Source organism: Archocentrus centrarchus, chromosome 5 (assembly GCF_007364275.1).
Source record: "Archocentrus centrarchus isolate MPI-CPG fArcCen1 chromosome 5, fArcCen1, whole genome shotgun sequence".
NCBI classification, from domain to species: domain Eukaryota; kingdom Metazoa; phylum Chordata; class Actinopteri; order Cichliformes; family Cichlidae; genus Archocentrus; species Archocentrus centrarchus.
Window position 1 is genome coordinate 32,260,305 of NC_044350.1, and position 26,430 is coordinate 32,286,734.

At 41.7% G+C, this 26,430-nt stretch overlaps 1 protein-coding gene across 1 annotated transcript in view; it reads right to left on the reverse strand.

Moving 5' to 3' along the window:
• ripor3 (RIPOR family member 3) overlaps nt 1-26,430 on the reverse strand; it is a 60,478-nt gene that overhangs the window by 33,306 nt on the left and 742 nt on the right. Inside the window, 1 exon segment of the mRNA XM_030729727.1 lies at nt 10,553-10,643. The gene's annotated coding sequence lies outside the window, so the exon portion shown is untranslated.

Consider the following 26,430-nt stretch of genomic DNA (forward strand, 5'->3'; position numbering starts at 1 on the left):
ACACCACACACACACACACACACAAGCTGAAGTGTTTTTTTTTTTGTTTTACTGACTGACTCTCAGTCCTCAAGGTTCGGCACCCCTGTGACAACAGGCAGCTGTTTAAAATGGACCAATTATGCTCATTTCCAGCTCTCTCTTGTTCTTGGACTCTACCAGAGTAACTTTGAACATACGTCTGCTGACTTTATTTGAAACTTTGGCCATCAGTGATCAGTCCGTGGCTGAGACAGGATGGATATGACAGAAAATAATCAAAAACCATAAGAGGTCCACTTTGGAGACAAGTAGTTATTAGCTTTACAAATGAGCTTTAAAGAACACAAGGAAGGGTTTCCTGCTGCCTCTGTACTCACACACAGTTTAAGGGAGACCATCCCCCCCCAGAAAACAACCCATTGGTCATTTGCACATGCTATTATTACCTACAGTATAGTGACCTTTAATGTTAAGTGACCTTTAGTGGCTACGTGAATAACTGCTTACAAATGCTCAGTGGAGTTATCAGATGGGGGGAAATGGCTCACTCTTGTAACCTAAAAATGGAAATTTCTAACATGTGTCTGCTGTTGTATTTAACCACGGTTATGATATTTTTCTAACTCGAGTAGTCTGGGGTTAAAACTGAAGCGACAACAAAAAAGGTGAAAGCATCTTTTTGAAGTGGGAACACACCTGTACAGTCAGGTGGGTCGTGTCATGGTCCTGGGTTTTAAATTCAGGGTTTTTTCAATTTGTGGACTTTTGAGTTCTTCATTATTCCATTTGGATCTTAGTTTATTTTGACGCTTGCCTGAGTATGTTGAGTCTCAGTACTTTGTTTCAGTTTCAGTTAGTATTTCACTCGGGGTCATTTGGTTTAGTGTCCTCTTGTTTTTCTTCTTTCCCTTTTGTGTCAAGTTCATATGTTAGTCATCATCTCAGAGTTCTTCCTGTTTTATTTTGATAATCAAGGATTAGACCTTTACAAAATAAAGGTTAATTTTTATTTATGCCTCTTAAAAGTCTGCCTTTGTGTCCACATTCATCACTCCACGTGAGAAGTCATTTCATTACAAAAGCAAACATCTGATTACCAATAGTTAAGGTTATTGGTTCAAGTTTTCAGAAAATCAGAAAGAAAACAGTATGTAACGTCTATAAAGTCATATTATTATTAAGACTGCTGAAATGTCGACGAGTTACTTTATAACTACAGATTACCGCATCAAATAGAAAGATGTGCACATGCGTGCCTCCATAGAGCGCACATTGTTCTTGGATATATTTTTGAAACTGTGTGTTTATAAAATTCATGTTAAAATGCAAAATATGTCATAATTTGCATGATGAACTAAGATATTAGCATTCAAAGGGCCATGTTGTCTGCATTGCTGGTTGTTGACACTGTAAACAGAAACTTTGTTGTTCTTTTACATTCTTGTAGCGATGACGGCATTTTTAAAGCTCATATTAAGACACAGCTGAGGAGAAATGCCAAACAGGGAGCCAGCTCGGTGTGGCAGCAGAATTTATACTTAGCTCTGGCTGAACACCACATTAACCAGCTGCTACAAGTGAAGAATGTGATACACACCCTGAGCATGAGCATAAAGTCATCACACGCTACACCTGTCTCCACCTGCCTGCTCCATTACAGCATCTGGTTGAGTATGCAACATTATGAAAGAGTGCAAAAAGCACCTTCAGCTGAGTCTCTGTTTAAACTGAATTTTTACTTTTTCAGTGAAACACAGTTTTTTTTTCTTGAATTTCTCCAGTGGATTTTGAGGATTTCCTCTGAACCACCAAACATCCACCACATGTGGCCACATGTGAGGCAGAGAAGGACAGATGTGGAGAGGGGAGGAGGCAGCGTTGTGGTTATTCACGTGAAAGTAAAAGACAATGCTGTCATGGAACGGCTGTGGCAGGCAGGACCCCAAGGCAGGATACACCAGACGGAGGTAAAATGTTAAACTCGGCTTTATTAGCAGGAGTGTAACCCAAAACAGGACTGGATGGGACCAGTGGCAAAACTAAGAACAAAATTAAAAGACTTGAAGTCCAGATAATTAACAAACAGGAAACACACAGCAGGACCTCAGTGACAAAGCACTGACAAGGACACAACAACAGGCAGAGAAAACACAGGACTTAAAAACACCAGGGGATAATGAGGGGAGTGGAAACAGCTGGGAACACAGGTGAACCAAATTACCTTGATGAGACAAGGGGAAGCAAAACTGAACACAACACACAGGGACCAGACGCCTATCAAAATAAAACAGGAAGTGAGACGAGGGAACAAAGACACAGACCTGACACAGAACACTGGGAAAACACAAGGAAATCACAAACTAAACCGCAACAACAACAGGAACCAAGAGGATATTTGATCACTGCACAGAAGAAGAGATACAATTCTAAACATAATCAATATGCATCCACTGAACATCACACACACACAAACACAAAATGTCCCAGATGTCCTTTAACAATGTGTAAAATCCTGACACACCCTGACTGACCCTCTGGTTAAAGGGGGTCTGGGTCACACTGACACAAACAGCTGAGGCTGCTGAATGTTATAACTGCCAGTTTAAGCAATACATGGACTCTGATTGTTTACGCTGAGAGAGAGCGTGTAAGAAAAAGAGAAATATAGCAGAAAAAGAGTGAAAAGTTACATCTGACTGCAAGGTAAGAGGGGAAAGTGGGAGAGAGCTAAGAAAATCTAGAGAGCCATCTTCATATTTGCATTGACTGCACATTTTCTTAATTTTATAAATTTATCGTAAGCCTGAGATTTACTCTGAGATACATCAGTGTTCAACAAACGCGAATGTTCCACAATGAGAGCAATACTAGACAGTAATTCCACACAACAGTAATGCAGCATTTTTATCTGACTTCCACAAGAAGAGTTTTAAAGTCTTTGGAAAAAGTTCAGATCCAGTCTGTGGAAACAAATTGTGATTGACCTGCAAGTGGGTGGGGTGGGGGGCCATAACACTGTGAAGATTCATGATCAAAAGCTGGACAGACGTTTGCTCGCACATTCTTTTTGTCTGGTTTATAAAGCTGTGAATACGGGCCTACCTGAAACTCTTAGTCTCTGCTTTAATGACAGGAAGTGCATGAAAGAAGTCCAGATCCAGGATGGGAGTTACACCAAGTAAGTACCATGTTTTTAGCAGAACTTCTTTCTGAACCATTTCTCTACAGTTGCTGTTCCTATGTGGATACATGACGCACAACCCCTGCTGTTGGCATATCCACCGCTGCTTCCGGCTGCAGACGAGGTCTCATTTCTTTTCTGCTTTGTGTAACTTGTTACAACATGTTTGAGTGTTACAGCAGGAGAAGCAGATTTGAGGTGTAATTTATAACATTACAAGTGTCTGAATTCTTTTAGCTGGTTAGTTATGGGATGGTTTATTAGAACACTTGATGGAGGAGAATCAGGAAAAGCACATCAGTTTGCTACTGTGAGCCAATCTACTTTGAACTTAAACCCAGTCATTTTTTTTCTCATGGTTGGAGAACTGTGTTCATACAGCTGTCATAAATAAGGTGCATCAAACCTGAAAAAGAAAGTGACTGTGAGCTGTGTGTAGGACAAACTGTTCTCTCTTTCCTTGTGGCCAAACTACAGATTCTTTTTCTCTGTGTATGATTTTTTTCTTGCTTCTGCAGAATTTGAATGATGTCCAAAGACGTGACGTCCTAGTTGTGATCAAGTTAACTAATCAGCCTTGTCTACGTTATTCTTTTGTAAAGTCACACCTAATTTATTTCTTGTCCATAGGTTACATGAATTATTTGCACTCCTATTTATTTCATACTTTGTTTTAAATCCTGCTGTTTCCATTCAGTCGGGTCTCACATCAGTGATTTCTCCAATGATTAATTAGCTGCTTGTTAGCTGGAGGAGGTGCGGGCTACCGACTGCAGCTGCTGGTTGGAGTCAGATTCTGCACAGTTCACTGTGATTGAAGATGAATTATTGGAACAACTTGAGCAAATGCAACTGAGAACAGGGGAAAATTACATGAATCAAATAAGAAAGAAAAGGCTTTAATTAAAGTTTTTATTTTTGCTGAAGAAAAGAACAAGAAAATGTCTGGAATGTGATTTGAATGAGAAATGACGCAGGGACAATCCTCAAGAGATAAGAAGATTTGAAGGGGAGCAAAGGGGAGAAAGTGTGTGTGTGTGTGTGTGTGTGTGTGTGTGTGGTGTCTTAGGTGTCTGAAAGAATGCTGGGCTGCAATCTGGTCTTAAAAAATTAGCCGTGACCTGTAAGAGATTTATGGGTTCCCATGCGGTGTGGAGGTGGAAGGTTGGGGCCTGTGTGTGTGTGTGTGTGTGTGTGTGTGTGTGTGTGTGTGTGTGTCTGTGTGTGTGTGAGCATGTAAACGCTTAAGTGTCTGAAATATGTCTGCTTGTGTGTATGTGATTGCATTTTCTACCACACATGATGTACAGGCCCCTTGTGAGGGTCTGCTACATGCTAACAGCTCCGTGGCCACACACACACACACACACACACACACAGTTCCAAACTACATGTAAACCTCAGAAGGATTTAATTTCCCTCTCTCTTCCTCCCCTGCAGGGTGTGGTTGTTTGACAGCGTGTTTTAAATGTGGTTGGTGCTCACTGGTAATCACTCTCTTTCAGCTCAGCGTAATTAAGCTCATTTCCATTTCCACATTCGTTTGGGTTTGGCTTTGTAATCATCAGATCCTTTTGTCGGTCACACTGAGAAAGGCCAGGGCCTCCAATGAGACGCGTTTGTGAGGGAACCTCATGTCTCATCCTATGAACACATTATTTCTTAAGAGGCCCAAAAAGGAGGGTTTGAGTGAACTTCTTGCATTCACTAATTTCCTGCAATGATCAGTTACAGTTGCAGCATGTATTGCTGCAGCTGACTGCGCAGGGAAGTTTTTGGCAGGAGCTCCTTTGCTCCATAGATTGTGCATCACGTGACATGGACGTAGTTTCATCCCTGTACTGAGACCAACCGATATCAGTTATTAAAATGATTTCTGAGTGGCACTGATTTCTGTTGAGAGACTGACTCACTGCGTCAGTGCTGTTGTTTAAAGCTTTCATTTAGAATATTAAATGGATGTAAGCGTTATTAGATTTTACTGTGGCTTAGTGAGGAGAGCGATGTCTGTGTCAAAACTGCTTTTTATCCGTATCAGTCAGAGTTTAATGGTTTAACCAGCAGATTAACAAAAGGTAAACAAACTTATTGTTCTTGACCTCATATAAACACAAAGTTCTCAGCACCTCCCAGAATGATTTTCTCATCTGTAACATTTATATCCAAAAGTCCTTAAGTTTAGGAAATTACTTGACTGGTGTTAAAATACATGAGTGTCACTGTCAGAAAGAATGACATGAAAAAAGAAAGCAGAGTTCACTGCTGTTAGCAGACAGGATGAAAACTAAAGCACGGACTGTCAGAGCATCTTATTGTGCACATGAGGCAGAGCAGTATGCATATTACTATCCACTTACCTACAAGAGCCACAGATTCATATCACTGCAAATTTTGCAGATTAAGGCAGCAGTTGTTCACGTTACAGCCTTTCATGTGATCCTGTTCTCGAAACTTTGCTCCTCAACAACAGAAAACTTTATGGCAACACTTTAAGCATTTGGTATCTTTTATTTTGGTCACTTTCCATTGCCTTTGATTAATTTTCTAACAAGAAATATTAACAGTCACTTTAAACTTGTTGGAGACTCTGACCCATGGGCCTCCTAACTCCTGTGAATCCTGGGTCTGTGCCTGGACGTTCCTTTCAGTAATTCCTCTGTGTGTGTGTGTGTGTGTGTGTGTGTGTGTGTGTGTGTGTGGTGTGTGTGTGTGTGTGTGTGTGTTTCTGGGGTCTCATTTTCAGAAGAAAACATGTTTCTAGTTTTCTTCTTCCCTTCTGTCTTTTTAATTTTGTTTAATCTTATTTTTATTTACTTCTAATTGTTTTTTACCTTTCCATCATTTCCCCCTCCCTCTGCTCAGTCCCAACAGTCTCTGGTTCAGAGATCATCCGCGATAATTAGAGGAAAGCTTTAAATTACTTTGAATGCTCCTCGGGGATTTCGCTCAATTTACAAGTAAACAAAAACCACAAAGCTATTTATCTTCTTGAGAGCAAACCTATCTGTGAATGTTGTGCTAGTGAAGTTAGTCGCAATAAATCAGGAGATGAAGCCAATTCTTCAGCGAGACAAGAGAACGAGAGAGTGCAAAGGCATATGAAACATTTCATTATCTTCTATTTAAAATGAAACATTTGCTAATGCTTAAGTTGTTTTTGTCTGGTTTTAGATCATCGCTGACATTGGTTGACACCTCTGGCTCAGTTCCAGCTGAGACATGATTGGCTGGCTCTTTTTGGGGGGGTCAGAGGTCAGAGATGACTCATGTCCCCCAGGGTGAAAAACTATGTTGTTCTGGATGGAGGCGCACATGCGTACACACAGCGTTTGCTCATAACATTCCTAAAATAGCAGCTGTAGCTGGTCGGTCTTTAACCTGCTCTGTCTCCTGTAGGCTTCATTTATAGTTGTGTGATACATTCTGCACCGAAGGCTCCGCGGCAGCACCTCAGAAATCTACACTGGGCTACGGCAAAGCTCCAGTTGGTCAGTGTGGTCTGATGCTGGGGATGTGAGCATGAATGGTTGTCTGTAAGCCTGTGGTGGACTGTCCAGGGTGTAACCAGCCTCTTGCTGCGTGACAGCCAACATAGGCTCCAGCACCCCTGCAATCCTGAATTGTAAAAGCGGTTAAGAAAATGGGGGGGTGGGTGGTGACACAATGAAGCAGTTTCTCTCATGAACTTCTGTGGGGAAAAAAAAAAATGTTCTTTCCTGGATGGGAGAAAAGTGCCCAATCAGCAATACGCAAACTAGTACAATATAAACACAATTTTTCCTACACAGGTACATATTTAGGTACATACTGATGTCAAAGCATGATCCTGAGGATTCTGTGGCTTTAGGAGAGAGAGGAAGCACTAAACTATCACAATCATCCCCACAAGCAAAACGGTTTCCTGCCATCTGAAATGGCACAAACAAGAACCCCCCCTGAAAGGACAGAGAGGCGTGTTTCCACTCACAATAACAGAAGGAAGGCAGGTGGAGTGGAAGGTGGGTGTGACACATTCAAGTGTGGCTGATTTTACTTTGATATTTACTCAGGTTTTGTTAGGTGTAAGCACAAAAACTGCTTGATTGGGGTTTAACTTTGACAATATTACGTTAGAAAGCTCAATGTTCTATTTTTTCCAGGGTTCTGAGTTCCCCTCCACCTACAGCGTACATTTTATACACAATTGCTCACATTCCCATTAGCAATCAATAGTTAACTACTGAGTCTTGAGCAATATTTGCTTGCAGAGTCGACCTGATTGTTTTCTGGCCGGCTCATCCGCACAATGGATTTTTGGCTCGGGACATCACAGATTCTCACATTATAATCAGAGGGTGGAGGACAAAGGAAGGAGAATTATGGCGAGATAAACATGTCACATGTTTGGCTGTTTCCCTGCTGAAGCGTCTGAACAACATAAACATCTAAAAGCATCACAGTGTTATGATCCTCGGTGGCTAATGTTCCAATCATTGTGCAAAATCAGTCCCTCGTGTCTTCGCCACATGCTGAGGTTTTTGTTTTCAGGTCATTCGAACCGTTGTTTTTAGAAGTGAGTGAATTAGCACTGAGCTGCAGTTCTGTTATCACCCATCAACAGGCTGCTCTGTCAAAATGTTTAGTTTTGGTTTGGAGAGCAAAGAAGGGAGGGGCATGTTAGGAAAGAGATATGGTCTCTCACACACACACACACACACACACACACACACAACGAGGGGGTCAGTGGGGGTAAAATACTCAGATGGGAAAAACTAGTAGAAATTATTGGCAACGTTCCATCTAATTGGTCCTGTGCTTTCCTACTAATTCATCTAGAAACATTCCTGATGATGTCCTGAACCAGTGGTTCTCAAACTTTTTCCACCATACCCCACTTCACCGGATAAAATCTTTTCTCACCCCACATGAAGCAAGGTGGGGGGGGGGGGGGGGGGGGGGGGGGGGCATTGTTGCCCATCTAGTGCACCTGTAGTTCATTTCACGAACACCAAAGCAGCTGAAACTGATTAACAACCCCCTCTGCTATTTATCTGATGAGATCAATAGCCCAGAAACTTAATAGGCTTGATGCTACACTCTGATTAAAAAGTGTTCCTTTGATTTTTTTGAGCAGTTTTGTTTGAGGTAATACCCTGGACAGGTCACCAGTCCATACCGCAGAGAGACACACTGTCATAGGTTGGGCGTGAGGATGGAGAATGTGGACCTAAAAGCAGACTTTAAGACAGAGTAGCATAAATTAAAACTAAACTTTATTGTCAAAGGTGTAATCCAACAAAACAACCAAAGCCCATAAAGAAAGTGGGGAAACCATCACAGGCAGAGAACAAACACTATGACATAACAGAGAAAATAAGAAGTCTGAGAGTTTAAATACACAAGAGGAGATGGGGGCAGAGTGGAGACACCTGGGGAACTAAACACACCTGAGCTAAATCTGATAATGATGGGGGAAACCAAAATAAAAACAAGGTTTGAGGGAAACATGACTATCAGAATAACACAGGAAGTAACCAAACCCTGAGACATGGCTAACATATCAACTTGACACAAGAGACTAACCAAATGACCCTAAATACTAACTGTGTCAAAAGTGTCACCAAGAATAACAAATGAAGAACCAAATGGAACATTAAATCATAAAGAAGAATTCAAAAGTCCACAAACTGGAAAAAAATGACACAGACTGCCACAGAGTAACCAAACGTGCATGTTTTTTGGACTGTGGGAGGAAACGGGAGTATCTGGAGAGAACCCACAGGCACACGGAGAACATGCAAACTCTACACAGAGAACCCAGAACCTTCATGCTGAGGCAACACTGCCATCAACTGCAGCACTGCCCCGTCCACACAATAACATGTTTGACTGAATAAATTCATCCCAGAATGGTACCTTTAGCTTCTAATCTGGCCATCGTTATGAATGAGAGAGAACATCCGTCTCCCAGTGTGTTAGTGTGTGCCCCGCCCCTCGCCACTGACAGCTGGGATAGGCTCCGGCCTCCCAGTGATCCTGAACTGGATATGTTTTTGGGAAGAGGATGGTACTTTTGTCATTATTTTCTTCTCATTTGGCTTAATTTTCTCTGCTCTCCACTTGTCTCCTCATTCCCTTCCTCTTGTTTTCAGGTGTTATGGAGTAACACCTGAAAACAAGCTGCTCTGCCCCCCGTTTAAGGGAAAATTGAAAAGAAAGCTGTCTTGCTGTAAAGCAGCTCCCCCATATTCCCCCAAAGAGTCTTTGTACTCTTTTTGTGGCTTTGGTAGCTAGTTTGGCATCCTCTCTATATGACACAGTCACAGAGTGTGCTTGAGTTTCTCTTTTCTTTTCATTTTTGCTGTGACAGGTGAAAATATGCTTATAGTTACTTGCTGCGGGAGGACTGTGTGAATAATGAAAACAGACACAGAGGAAGAGGCACAACTTCTACTTCAGGAATGATAAATACATATTTGAGACTGAAGCAGAGAGTGTGTGAGAGGAAGTGTCTTCCTCTTGAGTGTTCACTTTTCTGGGTTTTCTGTGTCTCTCTCCCATTATTCTTGTTTTCAGACTTCTCTTTTCCTTTAGTCTGGCGACTTCTATCTCATTCTGTGGACCTCCCAAAGTCATCTGTCGCTGCCTGCTGTTCATCCTCATCCCTGTCTCCCTGCTGTGTGTTGTGTTATGTGGTGATATCCAGGGTTCCTGTGTGTTTAGACCGAGCTAGGGCAAAGATTAAAAGACTCTAAAGTAACTTAATCTATTGACATAAACTCTTTCACACACAGTGTACATCTCTATTTTCCTGTGGAGATACAAACATCTGGGCACACACACACACACACACACACACACACACTTGCCTAGATTCTCTACATCCTCAAATGATACAAACATCTCTCCTTCCAACACACACACACAAAACCCTGCCAAAGGCTTGCATTCTCGCGTGCACATTCGTCTTGATCTTCAAAAGATGAAAAACATCTGCCTGGTCCAACACACTTGTTCAGATGTGTGCGCGCGCGCACACACACACACACACACACACACACGCACATGCACACACAGTGACTGTTCACATCTGTGTGTGCTGGCCAGTTGATGAACATAATCCTTATCTGATTATGTTCATCAATAAACAGCTTAGTGTGGAACTATGTGAGCAATGGCAATGATAACTTTGGCTTCCAGATGTGGATTACACTTAAAAATCCAGGCTGTTTCTGCTTATCAAGCTAACTTCCAGTCCTTCATGGGAGCAGCAGCCGCAGCCACATAGAAGAAGGCTTTATTGTGAACTGACAAAAAGCTTTATGATGAGTGCTGGGACATAAAACTGTCATTGGTCTGTCTCACAAAAAAAGGGTTCAATTTCGGCAGTTTGCCACTTTGTGTGCTTACTTTGTTGTCCTGTTTTGGCTGATGGAGACATCCGAGCTGTAAAGCTTTCAGGGCTCAGATCCAGGTGCCGTCACTTCATCTTCAGACAACGCTGAAACAGTAAGAAAATGAAAAAAGGTTGGTGTCTCCTGTAAATTAGAGTGAAAATGAAGTTGTCGCAGTTCTTTTCATGCATAGTTAACAATCCACAAATGCCCATACTGAAACATTTCTGATCTCAGTAGTTGCTCTTTCTCAACAGAGGGGCCATGAAGAGATCTGTTATCCTGGTGTAAAATAAGTGATGATAGCCAAAAAACAAAACAAAACATGGTGTCATGTATAACTAAAGGTCTGTGTTATCTTCTGTGGAAATGTATTCAGTATTTTATAATAAGATTGCCTAAGGATACCGTGTATAAGGTAAAAAGCATTGTCCTAGCACAGACCCCTGTGGAACTCCATGATGACTTTTGTGTGGGTATGTGTAAAATTCATCATTTATATGAAGAAACTTCAATCTGTCAGATAAATATGACTTAAACCAGAGGTAGTGGGTACATTTAATCCCAATGATATGTGTGATGGGATCAACACTGAGCTAGTTCTGTTTCCTTAAGAGGATATACGATGCACCAAGTGCTTTAATATATTCTAAATTCTGAATGAAACTCTTCAAACAGAAATCTCCTGTACATATGGTCACACAATGGATTTGCAAGTCTTTACAATAGTTATAGAAATATAGAGGTGGTTGGCTACAGGTCTATTTAATTAGCCAAAAACACCAGGGCTAAGAGTAGGTCAGGTCATGTCTGGAAGACATGGTTTAAATGAAGTAACTGCTGAAGGTAGCTCAGAATGACCTATCACTGAGAAGCAGTCTAAAGTAAACAATCTATAAAAGGTTTAAGTATAAATGCATAAAGATATTTATAAATAATTATATCAAATAAATAATTATAAATAATGCACCAACAGTGAAACATTCTGCAGCTCGACAAAAACACAGATTCATTTATTTATTTTGTTAGCAAGGATAGGTGTACATTATGGATTTCTGTTTAAGGTTATAATACAATATGGAGACAGATGTCCAGGGATGTGATGAAGTAGGCTGAGCGTCACCCTCACATTTCATCTTTAATATTTACATCCTCCTTCTCTCAGATGGAGTGTGGCTGATGTTTGGATGTCTTCTGTTTGTCTCAGTTTCCCTCAGATGTATCCAAACTAAACTAAATGTAAAAAAAATTGATCTGTTAATCAATTTTAAAAAAAAAAAATTTTTTTTCCCACTTTTCTTCTTTCCTGGTTTGTATCTTTCTTTTCACATTTTGACCTTTGATGTGAGGGACGCAAAACGGAGGAAATGGAGACGAGAGGAAGAGGAGGAGAAGAAGGGGAAAAGCTCTGGGTTTGTAATCATGCAGAGTCCCCACAGTCTTCCCCCTTGATTAAGCCTGCTGTCTCCATCACCCAAACTGGTCTCCAAGCATGCTGAACAACACGCCAGCACTGCACAAATATCCAACCTCAAATTTATGCAAAATCACACTTTTCTATCTTTGTTGTTCAAAAAACAACCATGATGTAACTCTTTTTTTTTCTCCACTTCATGTGTGCATTTCTGTTTGCACATCACATGTTAATCCTCTGTGTGTGTTTGTGTCTGTTTATAACGACTCCTTCAGAACAAACGACGCTCTTATCAGCCTGAGCTGTATCTTATCTTTTGCAGATAATTTTGACTCTGTTGAGTCTGCTGTCTGTAAAATGTATCAGTCCATATGCTGCAGACACCAGGTTGTTGATTTAAGACACTAATAGATTCAACAAAACGTGGAAGAAAAGATGCTCACAGCAGATGTATTATACGATACCAGAGGGTCCTGTTTCCTGAGATTTACCTCAACTACTCGTGGAAGCTTGTTAGAATTTAAAGCTATGATATATCACACTGTTTTAATGACAAGACCAGTTGTGCTTTCAGCACAGAGTCAAAGCCACAATCTGTAATTCAAATCTGTGAATTTTAAAAAGCACACATGGAACCAGCACCTGCATTCAAACTGAAGTTCATGTCATCGTACAATCAGAGTTAATAATGTCAAAATTCCAGTCCAAGAGTAGAGAAAAACTGCTGTAGGGATTTTAAAAAAATCGTTTAGGGTCTGTAACAAATAATGCAAATGTAATAAAATGCAGGTAATAAAGCAGGACCTGTCCCTTATTATGACATGGTCCTGGGCCGCTGGGCCAGTGTTTTTGTGTTTTTCTGTGAGGTCTGTTGTTGTATTTTCTAGTTGTGTTTTCTTAGTTGTCCTTACAGTTTAGATCCTCGGTTTGTTGATTGGCTGTTCTGTTATTAGTTATTTGTGTGTTGTTCTGGTTTGTTCTGGTCTTCCCCGTGTTTGTGTTCCTGTGTCTGCTTTGTCTCCATGTCTTGGCCTTTTTCTGTGTTTTTTTTCCCTTTGCTGCTGTTCCCTTAGGTTCCCTGTCCCATAGCTTTAGAGTTTACATTTCCCTGTGTTATCCCTTAGTGTCCCTCCTTTGCGTTGTGGTGTCTCTTGTGTCTGTTTCCCCAGTATGTATGCGGTTCCTCGTACAGTGTCAAGTCTGCATTTGTATCTTGTTTGGTCACTTCCTGTTTTATTTTGACAGTTCCGTGTTCCCTGTGCTTTGTGTTTAGTTTTGCTTCCTCTGTGTTATTGTTTCATTTGTTTCACCTGTGGGTCCCTGCGGTTTCCACTTGCCCTGATTACCTAGTGTGTGTGTTTAAGCCCTCAATTATTCTCGGTTCTGTGTGTGTTCCCCAGTTCAGTGGCTTTCCCCCTTTTTCTCCCAGGCTTGCCATTTCGTCTTTAGTTAAGCCTCGGGTGACATTCTGTTATAGTATTTTGAGTTCTTTGTATCTTGAGCAATAAAAAGCTGTCTGAGTTCGCTCCGTTCACGCATCCTGGATTTGGGTCCAACTCTGCCACACAGCCTAACTGTGACAAATTACACCCAATCAAACACCATCTTTTAAGCCAAACTCATATTCCAGATTGTATTTATTCCCTCACAGTTCTTCACTTTTGTTCTTATATGTGTCTCCACTGGTCATAATAAAAGAATGCATTCATGGCAGTTTTTCTCAGCTTTATGCAAATTGAGGTGTGTTCAGTGTCCAGTGAAAAAAAGATGCTTTCAATCTGTCTTGATTTGCCAGGATTAAAAAGGTAAATAAGTGTAACTGGGATCCTTCAGTTTCTTCCTGATCCTTTTGTAGACCTGCTTTGTTTCTTTGCACTGATTTATGGTTCTAACAACATTTGTTACAAACATATACGGCAGGAGCAGCAGCTGTTTCCTGTTTCTATTCCTCTTAGTAATGTTAAATGTGCACTCCTCTACCTGCTTGGTTTCATCACCAGCATCACTAAAATTAAAGCTGTTTTGACTTTTTTTTTTTACAGAAGCTTAAAGACTCGAAAGCCTTTCCAGTCATCACTTGAAGTACACATTTTTCCCCGAAGTGCTGTGTTTGTTAGGAATCTGCAGCTTAAAAATCCACCCAGAGTCTGCCTGCGACAGACGATGACGGGTGGGATTATGGCACCAGAGCGTCTTAACAGCTGTTACGGCGGTCTCACATAACTTTAAAGTTAGTAACCGTTTTAAAGATCACCTTTAAAAGTTAAATGAGTTTGGATTCTGCTACATTAACAGCTTAACATGTTAATTAAAATGATAAATGGCTGCATTAAAACAGAACTTTTCAGTCTTATTGAGCAATTAAAGTACAAATACAGCGATGCGACTGTCTCACGAAGGCTGTGGCACAGGGGACACATTTTCATTTTTTTTAATCTTGCCCACAAACACTTCTGCATGCTGACTGAACAACCATCATCAGTCTGATTAGTAGATGACTCTGTTTACCTGCTGAGACACAGACTTAACAGATAAGCTTAAATTTTAATGGACCTGCATCGCTCTAAATCATCACACTATTTAAATGTTATTGGAAAAAACAAACAACCATGTTTCAGTGTAAGAAAATATGAAATGTGAGTAGTTTACAAAGTTCATACAAATGCACAGTGTCAATCCTACACACACACACACACACACAGATATAAATAAATAAAAATAATAAGGATCACAGTGGGAACTTGTTGTGTTATATTTGATACCCAGTGGCCCTGCAGGGAGTGAGGCCAGTGAGTTCAGTCCAGCAGGGAGCAACTTCTGCTAGGAAACAAACACACACACACACACACACACACACACACACACACACACACACACACACACACACACACACACACACACACACACACACAGCAGGTAGAGACCTGACCTCTTCTTATAAATGCTCAAAGTTTGTGTATTGACTAATTGGCTGTGATTTATTAAAATGATATTTTCGGTTGGTGTCCACTCCACTCATCAGGAATGTCGGATCAACACACTCGTTTTCAGGTTTGAGGGTGTGTGGGATGGCCTGCTGTTTGTGTAAGTACACACTCCTCTGAATTTGATGATCACAATTTCTTAAAGGATTCAATTGGAGTATTTCTGTGGGTTCAGCTACAAGACATTTGACCATACATTCTCTGAATTGTAGCTCCCTCTTACCACCAAAACAGTTTGGGGACAGACTGGGGGCCCAGGAGCTCATCAGCAGTGGATTCTGGGAGTCCACTGGGGGTTGCTGGTGCTTGACATTATTGCCCCGTCCCCGGAGGGGGGAACAGGATTGTTTGTGTGCTTGTTAATAATATTACAAGAAAACTAGCAGTTTGATTTACACCAAGTTTGCACAAAAGAGGCCAGCAACCCCTAGATCACCTGATTAACTTTAATCTTTATCCTTTATCCTGTAGTCTCTTTTATATGGCAGGCTAGACCCTCCCATTTTTATTGACACGTCATTCGGCCAATCATGTAACTGGCTGCACCAAATCACCTGACAAAGCTACGTGACGCCCTCTGAGTATTATTGGCTCTGGGAAACCCATTTCTTAACATTATTGGCCGAATGAGGTGTCAGTCAAAATGGGCGGGTCTAGCCTGCCATATAAATGCACTTCATTCGGCCCGCGGACCAGACGCAGCCGATTAATAGGCTATGAAATGGGTTGTTCAGAGCCAATAATAACCAGAGGGTGTTATGTAGTTGTTTCAGGTGATTTTATTTGCTGCCAGTTAAGGGGTTAATATAGGGCAAAAAAAATAAATCTCCCTCAAAATCAGATTCACCTGATATTTGGTACACAGTTGTGCAGGGCCAAGTAGAAGCGCCAAAGTGCCTCAGGTGAAAAAAAAGACACATCACCACTTGTTAGAATATGTGAAGTTTGTTGTTTTCTTTAGTTAGCTTATCCTGAAAAAGCCCACTGCTATCAGGGAGTGCAATGTGATGTGTGAGCCATTATCATCTTTGGAACAATAGGTTGGGGGTTCGAATCCCAGCCAGGGCGTGCATCCAATCCCCATGCTACAGCCAGATCGCTACACAAGCCTACTTTGGAATATGAGTGAGAGAGATATGACTTATATAATGAGCCACACCGGCTTGGACATCGCCCGGGTTAACAAGGTCCAAGGTGTTGAGGAACCATCGTCATACTGACAATAAGCGGACATGAGGTGAGAATCGGGAACTACACGTGTAACCCCAGTGAAAGAGGATGTGAGATCTATGAACTCTTTGATATCCAACATCCAGACTAACATCGAAACAATTAGTAGCTCCGCGTTCCAACATCTGGAAGAAGCAACTGCTATGGCAGCTAGAGACTGACGAGGTACAACACAAATGCTACGGCAAGGGGGAGCCATCATCATCATCATCATCATTATTACACCACACTCTGAGACTGGGTACCAAGTACATTCTCCGTGGAGAAAGAGACTAGAGGCCAAGATCATGGCAGCATGGAGGGAGTTAGCCAGTTACCTGTGATGAAGAAAGGGATCCATAAGAAGTACAGCAAGCTGTCCATACCTGAGGCTTTAGAAACTAGACATAGAAGCCTGGAGAATAAACCAGATGTTCTCCACTGAACGATCCAAGGTGACAGGGGAACAATATGAGAACAGATGGCCATAACTGATAATGCGCTTAGTGAATATTTCAGGCAGCAGAAACCGGAGAAAGAAGAGGCGCAAGAACCGGAACCATCATGGAAGGAGAGGCCTCTGTGCGGCGTGTACCACCGGCAGACAGAAGAAATGATATCAAAAAATCCTACCAATGGTTGGACAAAGCTGGGCTGACAGACAGCACAGAGGCCCTAATCATGGCAGCACAGGAACAAGCTCTGAGCACAAGATCGAGAGGCTGGGGTCTACGGCACAAGGCAAGACCCCAGGTGCTGGCTGTGCAGAGATGCCCCTGAGACAATCCAACACACAACAGCAGGGTGCAAGAATCTGCCAGTGATACATGCCGTGCAGAGGGCTGCCCTTTATTTATATATATATATATATATATATGAAGGTGCTTGGTAGTGTTTTTCCTTTCACATGATTGACTTCACTTGGCATAATGTAAGCCACTCAAAGGGCCCTGTGGTGTAAGCTTGGCCAATCTGGAACTTCACCCGAGCATGAAATGGAAATTCCTGTTCTGCCTCCTGAGGCCACAAGCATTTCACTCAGACAAATGGCACTTGCGGGGGGCATCCAGGCTCACAATCCACCCTAAAACACAACACTTGTTATTCATTTAACCTCAGATCAACTGTAATTTGTATCTCTGAGTCAAGCAAGAGAAAAGAGATGTTTTCACCGTACTCTTTTCTCCTCAGCAGGTAGAGGTCGAGGAAAAAAACAGATGCTTTGGGAATTATGACCGGGGTTCTGCAAACATGCCTAACTGCCTGGCACTCAAACGCACAGAACAGAGATGCAAAACCTTCATTAAAAGATTCTGATGGATGTGAGATGGGGAAATGGTGGAAAAAAGTGAACTGTACTTATTTTAGTAGCAGATGTGTAACAGCAAAAAGTAAAGGTGCTATTTTCACGTTGAGAGATTTTGTAAAAACAACTAATTTGGCAGGTGGAAAAAAATGGTTACTGTGTAAAGAAGAGAGAAAATGGTCACTGAGGAACAAATAATTCTGCCAATAGTTCCAATAATAACTGGGGTAGCCCCTTAACTGGCAAGGGCCCGGTGACGGGCCGTTTGTAGTCCCTTTTATATGGCAGGCTAGACCCTCCCATTTTTATTGACACGTCATTCGGCCAATCATGTAACTGGCTGCACCAAATCACCTGACAAAGCTACGTGACGCCCTCTGAGTATTATTGGCTCTGGGAAACCCATTTCTTAACATGATTGGCCGAATGAGGTGTCAGTCAAAATGGGCGGGTCTAGCCTGCCATATAAATGCACTTCATTCGGCCCGCGGACCAGACGCAGCCGGTTAATAGGCTATGAAATGGGTTGTTCAGAGCCAATAATAACCAGAGGGTGTTATGTAGTTGTTTCAGGTGATTTTATTTGCTGCCAGTTAAGGGGTTAATTTAGTTTTTTACCTTTTTCTATAACATTTCTAAACTCACTTAGATTTAATGTGTGTCAACTTCTGCAGATGCTGCACGTTCAGGCAGCTTCAAGAAGGTTTACTGAGTCATCTGGATAAATTTGCTGGCTATGCCACTGTGGCATCACTGTGCAAGTTCTGCCCATCTGCCCAACACTGAGGTACACATTATCTTCTATCAGCAGTAAACAGAAAAGGCTCCGTGCCATATGCTTAGAAATGATAAAAACAGCATCCCCATGCATATGAACAGAAGAGATCACAAAGATATTAATGATATTGTTGGTGTTAGACTTCATGCAGTGAAACATTTGGGTTCATGAAAACTAATATTGGATGCTAATATTGGAGCACACACACACACACACACACACACACACACACACACACACACACACACACACACACACACACACACACACACAGTACTTAGCATGAGACTGACCTTAGCATTTGTCTTCATAGCCACAGTGTGGCTGGTATGCTTTTAAAAAACACTGCTGACCTGTCAGGGAGGAGAGCATAGTTTTGACCTTTGACCTTTGACCATGAGTGGCTGTCTGTGCTGCAGGCGGTGGGGTGTTGCAGCATGAATGTTTTGTTAGATTAGACTCGTGGGGCTTGCAGATCTTTGTAAAAGCCAGTAAAAACTCTCCAAGCCGAGCGTGAATTACATCATGTCTCTGACCTGCGTGTGCGGTAAAACACATGATGTAACTTCTGTATTTGTGCATGTATCAAATACTGGATTAAATGTTTCTAAAACTCACAAACTCGTGTTTGTAGCACACAAATTACAATGAATGAAATGCTGAAAATAAAGTTTTTTGGTCTGTTACATCGTTTTTAGCTTATTAATATCCTGAAAATGTCCAAAATAGTTTCATTTGGACATTTTCAACAGTAAAATGAAGTTCTTGCGTTTTGTTAATTTGTTGTAAGAGTAACAGCCGACATCCACTCAGAGCTCTACTTGTTTCTTTGAAACTGTGCATGAGTGTGGAAGACAGGTTTATGGCAGCAACAGCACCCAAACTGCTGCTCTATACTGTGTCTATAATGTAAGGTACAATGTGCGCTTTGTTCAGCACTGCAGCCATTATACAGCTGCTACCAAAGTATATGTTCTGCTCCAGAAGCTTTCTGAAAATGTGGGAACATAAAAATGAGTGAAAAGAAGGGTTACTGACTAATTACAGAGGTTTCCTGCAATAATTTCCATCCTGAGAAAGTTGTTAAAAACACGTCTTATTGGGCTTCGTGGAAAGCTGAGTTATTCACAATTTAAAACCTTAAAACTGAGGACAGTTAAAGAGAAGTGAAACACTCAAGTATGAATACATTTACCAAATTCATGCCTGACAAAACATGTTTTCTTTATAACTTTTATCTTGTTTAAGCGGTGAAGTAAGTCTGTGGCTGTGAACTCTGGTAAAATAATAAAAGTTGCTGTGGGGCCAAATGTCAGAATAGTTACTGCTTTACGGTTTATTCTACAGTTAAGATTTTTAAGCGGTCATGGAGGCAGACTGATGAGCGCCATCTTGTTAGCCTGGACCCCCCCCCCCCCCCCCCCCCCCCCCCGCCCCCGGGGGATGGGGGGCTGTGATTTACTGCATGGGCTGTCCACTAAGCTGTTTTCACACATGCACCGCCCAGAAAATTTCACCCACCAGAGGAGCATGTGAGAATGCAAATCAGATATTAGCTGGCCTTTACCCTGCGAGGCAGCTCCCTCACCTGAACCACCTGAGTTCTCGAAGCAGAAAACTTCCTGCACTTCCTGCTGCGTCTCACAAGGAAAACTGTGGAAAATATCCTGTCCAGATTTTTCAGAGTTTATGTGTGAAAACAGCTCGTTTGAGTCTCTCTGTGTGCAGGGGTAATACAGTATGTTGCATAAAACGTTAAGAAAAATGGAGGACCTCAGTGATCCAAAAATGTATCACTTTGGCAAGAATCCGACCTCTCCAAAGGTTCACAAGCTAAATTTGACAGTTTTTCAGTGATTAACAGGGAAAGGAAACATGTGGACGCGTATCAATATTAACATATCTGACTGTAGATCAAAATGAAACCATCTAAGTGGAAAGAATAACCTCTCTTTGGTGCAGTTTCTTAAGACACACAAAAATCCAACAAAAGCATCCCAACTGGACGTTGCTTTTGTTTGTCATAGAAAATGAGACCAGTAGTTAAATCTTTGGCAATATTTCATATTTTACAACCTCATCGTGTGTTTTTACGTAAACTCTAAATGTGAAACACGTTTGAGTGCCACGTTTCATACGGGAAACTTCTACCTGTGAAATAACAGCTCCCCATTTGTAGCCCCCAACAGCACTCTTGCTTCCAAATGTCCAATTAATCAACACGACATTCCTCCTTTTTATGAATTTAATGACAGACTTCATAATTACTGATGTTGTCTGGTAAATAAAAGTGCTCCCTGAGCTCAGCAATAGATTTGTGTTTGACTGTCAATAAAAACACTATTAGCCTTGGGGCCATAAATAGAGAACTTATTCTGAAGCTAATTTTACAGCATTCTTGTTTTATTAGTCAGCGCTGTGCAGTGAACTGTGACGGAACCGCTCAGTAGTGGTTAACTGTTAAAAAAAATCCACAGCGGGCCAAGTGTGTGTGCCTGACTGTTCAGGAAGCCCAAATATAACCATCCATCCATCCATCCATCCATCCATCCATCCATCCATCCTCTTTCATTTATCCTGTTCAGGGATGCAGGGGGGCTGGAGCCTATCCCAGCTGTCATAGGGTGAAAGGCAGGGTGCACCTGACACATTAATGGGTTTAGGCAACTGAAACAAGTTTGGATGAGGTCACAGTTTTACCTGGAAACAAAAAGACCAAACCTGTAACTGGTGCTTGCTGCTGAAAAACCTGTTCGACTAAAGCCACCAGGTCAAAACTCAACACATTCCAGTCTCTGCTGGGTGCTTTTGATTGTAATTAATGTGAATTATGCTATTCGATAGTTTACTGAATGAAAGAGCTGCAAATCTGTTTATACATGCACGGGACACCTGACCAAAACCAGCTGAGAGACCAGTTTAGCTGGGCTGAAACCACTAAGGGAGTGGGTAGCTTTTTTTCTTCTCAAGCTTCTGAGAGGCTTGAAACAAAAGTCCCTTTATGTATTTAAAAAGTCTGTGTTTATCTTCACTCCCACTAAAATAAAGACATATGAGCAGCCACGGAACAATGCAAATATTTCCTTCCAAAAATCTGATATCCACCATTGCAAAAGGAATCACTCCTACTCTTGAATTATTTCCCCCATTAATTCAAAGCACATTTTAGTCCTGAAAAAGACTTCACGAAAGGTCTTAACCGCAAATACAGATGTTTTGAGATAAGAACAGATGGTGCTTTAAATGGTAATCTGATTTTCTGCTATTGTTCTTTTGCCAAATATTTATTAACTGAAGCTTACAGCAGATACAGCTCAATCTTACCAATCAGTGTGGAGATCCCAGAGGTTGTGTTTCGTAATTATGAAGTTTTTAAAGGGTTTTAATTTTATCAGGTCATTATGTGATAGTCACTGATAATCACTGTGTCGAGGCATGGACTCCACCAGAACCCTGAAGGTGTGCTGTGGTATCTGCACCAAGATGTTAGCAACAGATCCTTTCAGTCCTGTAACTTCCTCAAACCATTCCTGAACCATTTTTGCTTCGTGCATTATCCTGCTGCAATCAGGAAATACCGTTTCCATGAGGTGTACATGGTCTGCAGCAATGCTTAGGTAGGTGGTACGTGTCAAAGTAACATCCACATGGATGGCAGGACCCAACGTTTCCCAGCAGAACATTGCCCAAAGCATCACACTGCCTCTGCCAGCTTGCGTTCTTCCCATAGTGCATCCTGGTGCCAGGTGTTCCCCAGGTAAGTGACGCACACGCACCCGACCTTCCACGTGATGTTAAAAAAAAAAGTGCTTCATCAGACCAGCCCAACTTCTTCCATTGCTCTGTGGTCCAGTTCTGACGCTCACCTGCCCATTGTTGGTGCTTTCGGCGGTCGGCAGGGGTCGGCAGGGGTCAGCATGGGCACCCTGACTGGTCTGCGGCTATGTAGCCCCATATGCAACAAACTGCGATGTGCTTTGACACCTTTCTATCAGAATCAGCATTAACCTAGCTCAGACCACACGGGCCAGCCTTCCCTCCTCACGTGCATCAGTCCATGACACTGTCGCTGGTTCACCACTCTTCCTTCCTTGGACCATTTTACTGAACATCCTACAAGAGCTGCAGTTTTGGAAATGCTCTGACCCAGTCGTCCAGCTATCATAATTTGACCCTTGTCAAACTCTCCAAATCCTCACGCTGCCCATTTTTCCTGCTTCTAACATTGACTTTGAGGACAAAATATTCACTTGCTCCCTGATACTGTATATCCCACCCACTACAGGTGCCATGATGAAGAGATAATCAGTGTTAGCCATGTCACCTGTCAGTGCTCATAATGTTGTGTATGCTGTCAATCACCAGTTTTAAGTCTAATTGAATACAGTATCATGTTCATTTTGCAAATTCTGGTCCCCATTAGAGTCAAACAGGTGGATAAACAGGGATATGAGTATGAGCATGTGGTGCCACGTTATAAACTCTTGACAAGAATAGGGATATTCTCCAATCAGTTTACCAAATTTCAAAAACATTCCCAGCCTATCGCTTTTTTCCCTAAAAAAAAATCCAGGGTGATGATCTTCTTCTTACTAGGAAAACTGCCAAATGTGATCTTTCTACTCTTAGTAGTTTTCTCATAAAATATGTTTTTGTGATACAGTTAGGGGGCATTTTCAAGCTCTGTTTGGCACTGAGTGTGAGGTTTCACATTAGAGTACAAAACACATTTAGGTTTTCAAACCAGCGCTAACGTTTTGAGACCAGCAGGAGTGAATGAAGTGTAGCTGCACAGCTAATAAATGAGCTGCAGATTCCTCTGTAGGCTAATGACGTCTTCTGACACTCGCTATTATAAAACATTCAACTACGGCTTCTACAAAAAAACAAATACTGGACGAGTGATGCATTACATTCTTCTTTTTTTCACTTTCATTTTTAATCACAGATGACGAATCTCAAACCAAGATAAAACAGAAGCTTTGCGTGGCTCTGTTGGCCAAAGCGAGTCCACTGCATCCAGAAATGTTTCGAGAAAGAATCTAACGTGTCACTGTGGTGTGATTAATCAGCCTCAGTGTAGTGCTTCCATCTGCTCATCTGGATCACTTCCATCAATTGACATTTAATTTTATTTGCTAGCAAATAAACAGCTTTGTGGGGCTTTCTTTTGGCACAGAGATGTTCATGTGAATTTTTGTTCATCATTTCTCCAGAGGGTTCGTAGACCTGACCTGGAGGTCGCAGAACGTGGGGCGAGTTAAGCTTTCTGTGAGTTTGTGCTGGACGTGTTCGGTAGGGTGACGTCATGTTACTGATGTTAGTGATGAGTTCAAAGAGCAAAAATGAAGGGATTGGGCAGCGCAGCTGTTTACTGACAGGCTTAGCTTTAAATGTGCACACAAGTCACACACACACAGTTGCTGTAAATACCAGCACATACACACAGCTACCACACACATAAACAAAGAATTCTGCTAAAGGCTGAAAATTTAAAAAGCATGATCAGGATCTCCACTAATAGACAAGCAAATGTCACAGAAAACACCCCACCCACCCACCTTCACCCCTCACCTGCACAGAAGAGTAAACAAATACATTTATATATATATCCTCTCTGGACTGTTGTATGAATATGCATGACTGTAACTGTGTCAGTATAAAATTGATCCTTTTCACTCTGGATATTTACACCTGGTTATCTGAAGTTACACATTTATCATCTACTTTATTTATTTGGTGAAAAAGGTGTATGTAATCTTTATTGCAGTCAGCTGTTTTTGTCTTATTGTGAGTTACTGATGTAAAAGTGTTCCATGGGCACAGAGGCTCCTTCACACCTGGAAAATCATTATTTCTTTGTAACATACTCTCCCCCCAAAAACAGTATTTTTTAAATGCATGCACTTAAGGGATCATTTACAGTTATCAATATTTTCCAAAGCGTACGAATTGCATGCCAGGGGAGGGGCTTAACACCCAACATATGCTTTTCAAATAGTTAGAAAATGTCGGTCAGAAAAAAAATCAACATTTTCTTTGTACACTTTTGAAAATGACTTCATCAGCTGTCAGCCAGTTAATCCTGCATCTAGTCTCTTCCCTCTGCCGCCCTTTCTTTTAAAAGCAGTTAGACAAAGTGTGAAGGAAGTCTCTTCAAACACAGCAATCAGTGTAAGTCAGAGGGATCATAAAAGCATGACGACAGTGACACCAAACATCTGCATGCTTCATTAGATCATAAAGAAAAATGCTCTTCTGTGTCCTCACCAGTGATGTAGCCATTGTTCAGAAGTCTGAACCAATTAGTGTGGAACCAGTAAATGTGGACAAGTGACCAACAAAGACAGCCCAGCGGCTTCTTTATTGTTGTCTCCTGATTCTCTCAGACACGCTTTCCTCAGCGACGAGTGTTTGCATTTAATTCAACCACAGCTGAGCCAGTGACCTCCTGCTGGGTCCATCTAATGATCCATGTAGCCAAAGCCACACATAATACACACGATACCACAAATGCACCGTCTGAGCTTAACAAAAGCAAGGAAATCTGAACTTAAAAAAAACAACAACCCAAAACACCCAAAATCAAAGGAACTAACAAAGAGAAAAGAAAGAGACATGAGAAATGTGCAGGAGAATAAAATTGTGAGCAGCTGATTCTGACCCGGTTTATTGTGTTGATATTTTCTCTGGCAGCTCGTCAGTTTGAGCTGCACTCGCTGAGGGGGTTCATGAGAAACTGACACTGTCTATGAGAGCAAAACCTCTTTCCTAGTGAAAGGAAGGGAAAAAAGGTGGAGAGGAGCAGAAGAAAAGGCCAGGAAAGAGGAGACAGGAGAGCACAGAGTACAACAGTGCAGCGGCGAAAAAACATTTGGAGAAAAGTTTATTATATCCAGTGAAGAAACATTTTTTGGCATGTGGGAAATAATTTAAACATGAATTTTAGCTGTTTGGGAAAGGAAAAACCCTGGTAAACTGGAGGAAAAAAAGGTTCTTTATTGTTGCTCCTCTATTAATTTGAAACTGAAACCAAAAGAAAAGTCCACAGAAAACACTGATGCAAGGTGCAAGATCACAAACTGTGTCAGCGAAACCCTAAAAAGATGCCAGGCTTTGTCTGAAATATGCTCCAGAGTGAAGGAGAGTTTAGATTACTGCTCGGTCACCTGTAGGTTTTTACAGTAAACAGGGTGTTGCATTAGAAGGAGTAATAAATAGTTATATTTGAGCAAACAAACACATAGTCACTGAGCTGAAGAAAGATCAAGAAACAATGAAGCAGCTTACAAGGGAATAGAAAATGCAAATGCAATAGGTAATAATAAGGAAATAACGACTAAGTTTAATGCATCACTGCTTGAGCACATATAACAGCGCTGACTCATGAGAAACCTGGGCAGGATGCTCATTTAATAACTGATCATTAGCTGATGATGCAGCAGTTTAGTCTGTGAGCCAGTTCAGTCGTAGCTGATCTTTATCTGCAGTCTCAGGGAGTTGGTGAAGTGGGTTAAGTATGAGGATCTACAGTACAGTAAAACTGCTAAGTACTGTGATAAGGTTCCTTTTGATGTCAGTGCCGTGACCCACCGGTTGCAACATTAGTGAGACTGGTCTCCCAGTTCACCACATATTCACTCTTTCTCAGGACTCCCTTTTTTTCCACTGGGTCTCTTTAAGCATCATTCTCAGTGTTCAGGGCAGTGAAGCAAACTTTGTGAAGCTGTGTGAGCCATGAAACCAAATCACAATCATTTCCTAATCCTAATGAAGGAGTTTTGGGCCTAAAAAAAAAAATGTCCAAAACTCAAAGATCCCAGTGGGGGCACAAATATGTTCTGGATGACACTTTTGTGACTTTTAAACAGGACTGACAGCTCTCTGCCTCCAATATTCTTGTGACAGGTGTGACAGGTGTGTCACCGATGCTGCAGCACTTGATGCGCTGGGATGACAGCATGCCTGTACAGTCTGATCAACATCTCAGACATGCTTCTCTGACCCTGACTTGCGCACTTGATTAGACAGTTAGTACAAAAGTGTAGAAGTTCAGAATTCAGCAAACACTCAGCAATAACAGCGGATTAATCCAGATGTTATTGGAATAGTAGAACAGAGTGACTCAGAGTTCAGAGGACACTGTGGCTGAGTTCAGCCGCTCCGAGCTGTTAAACCTGGAAAACCAGCATCCCTGCCCTGC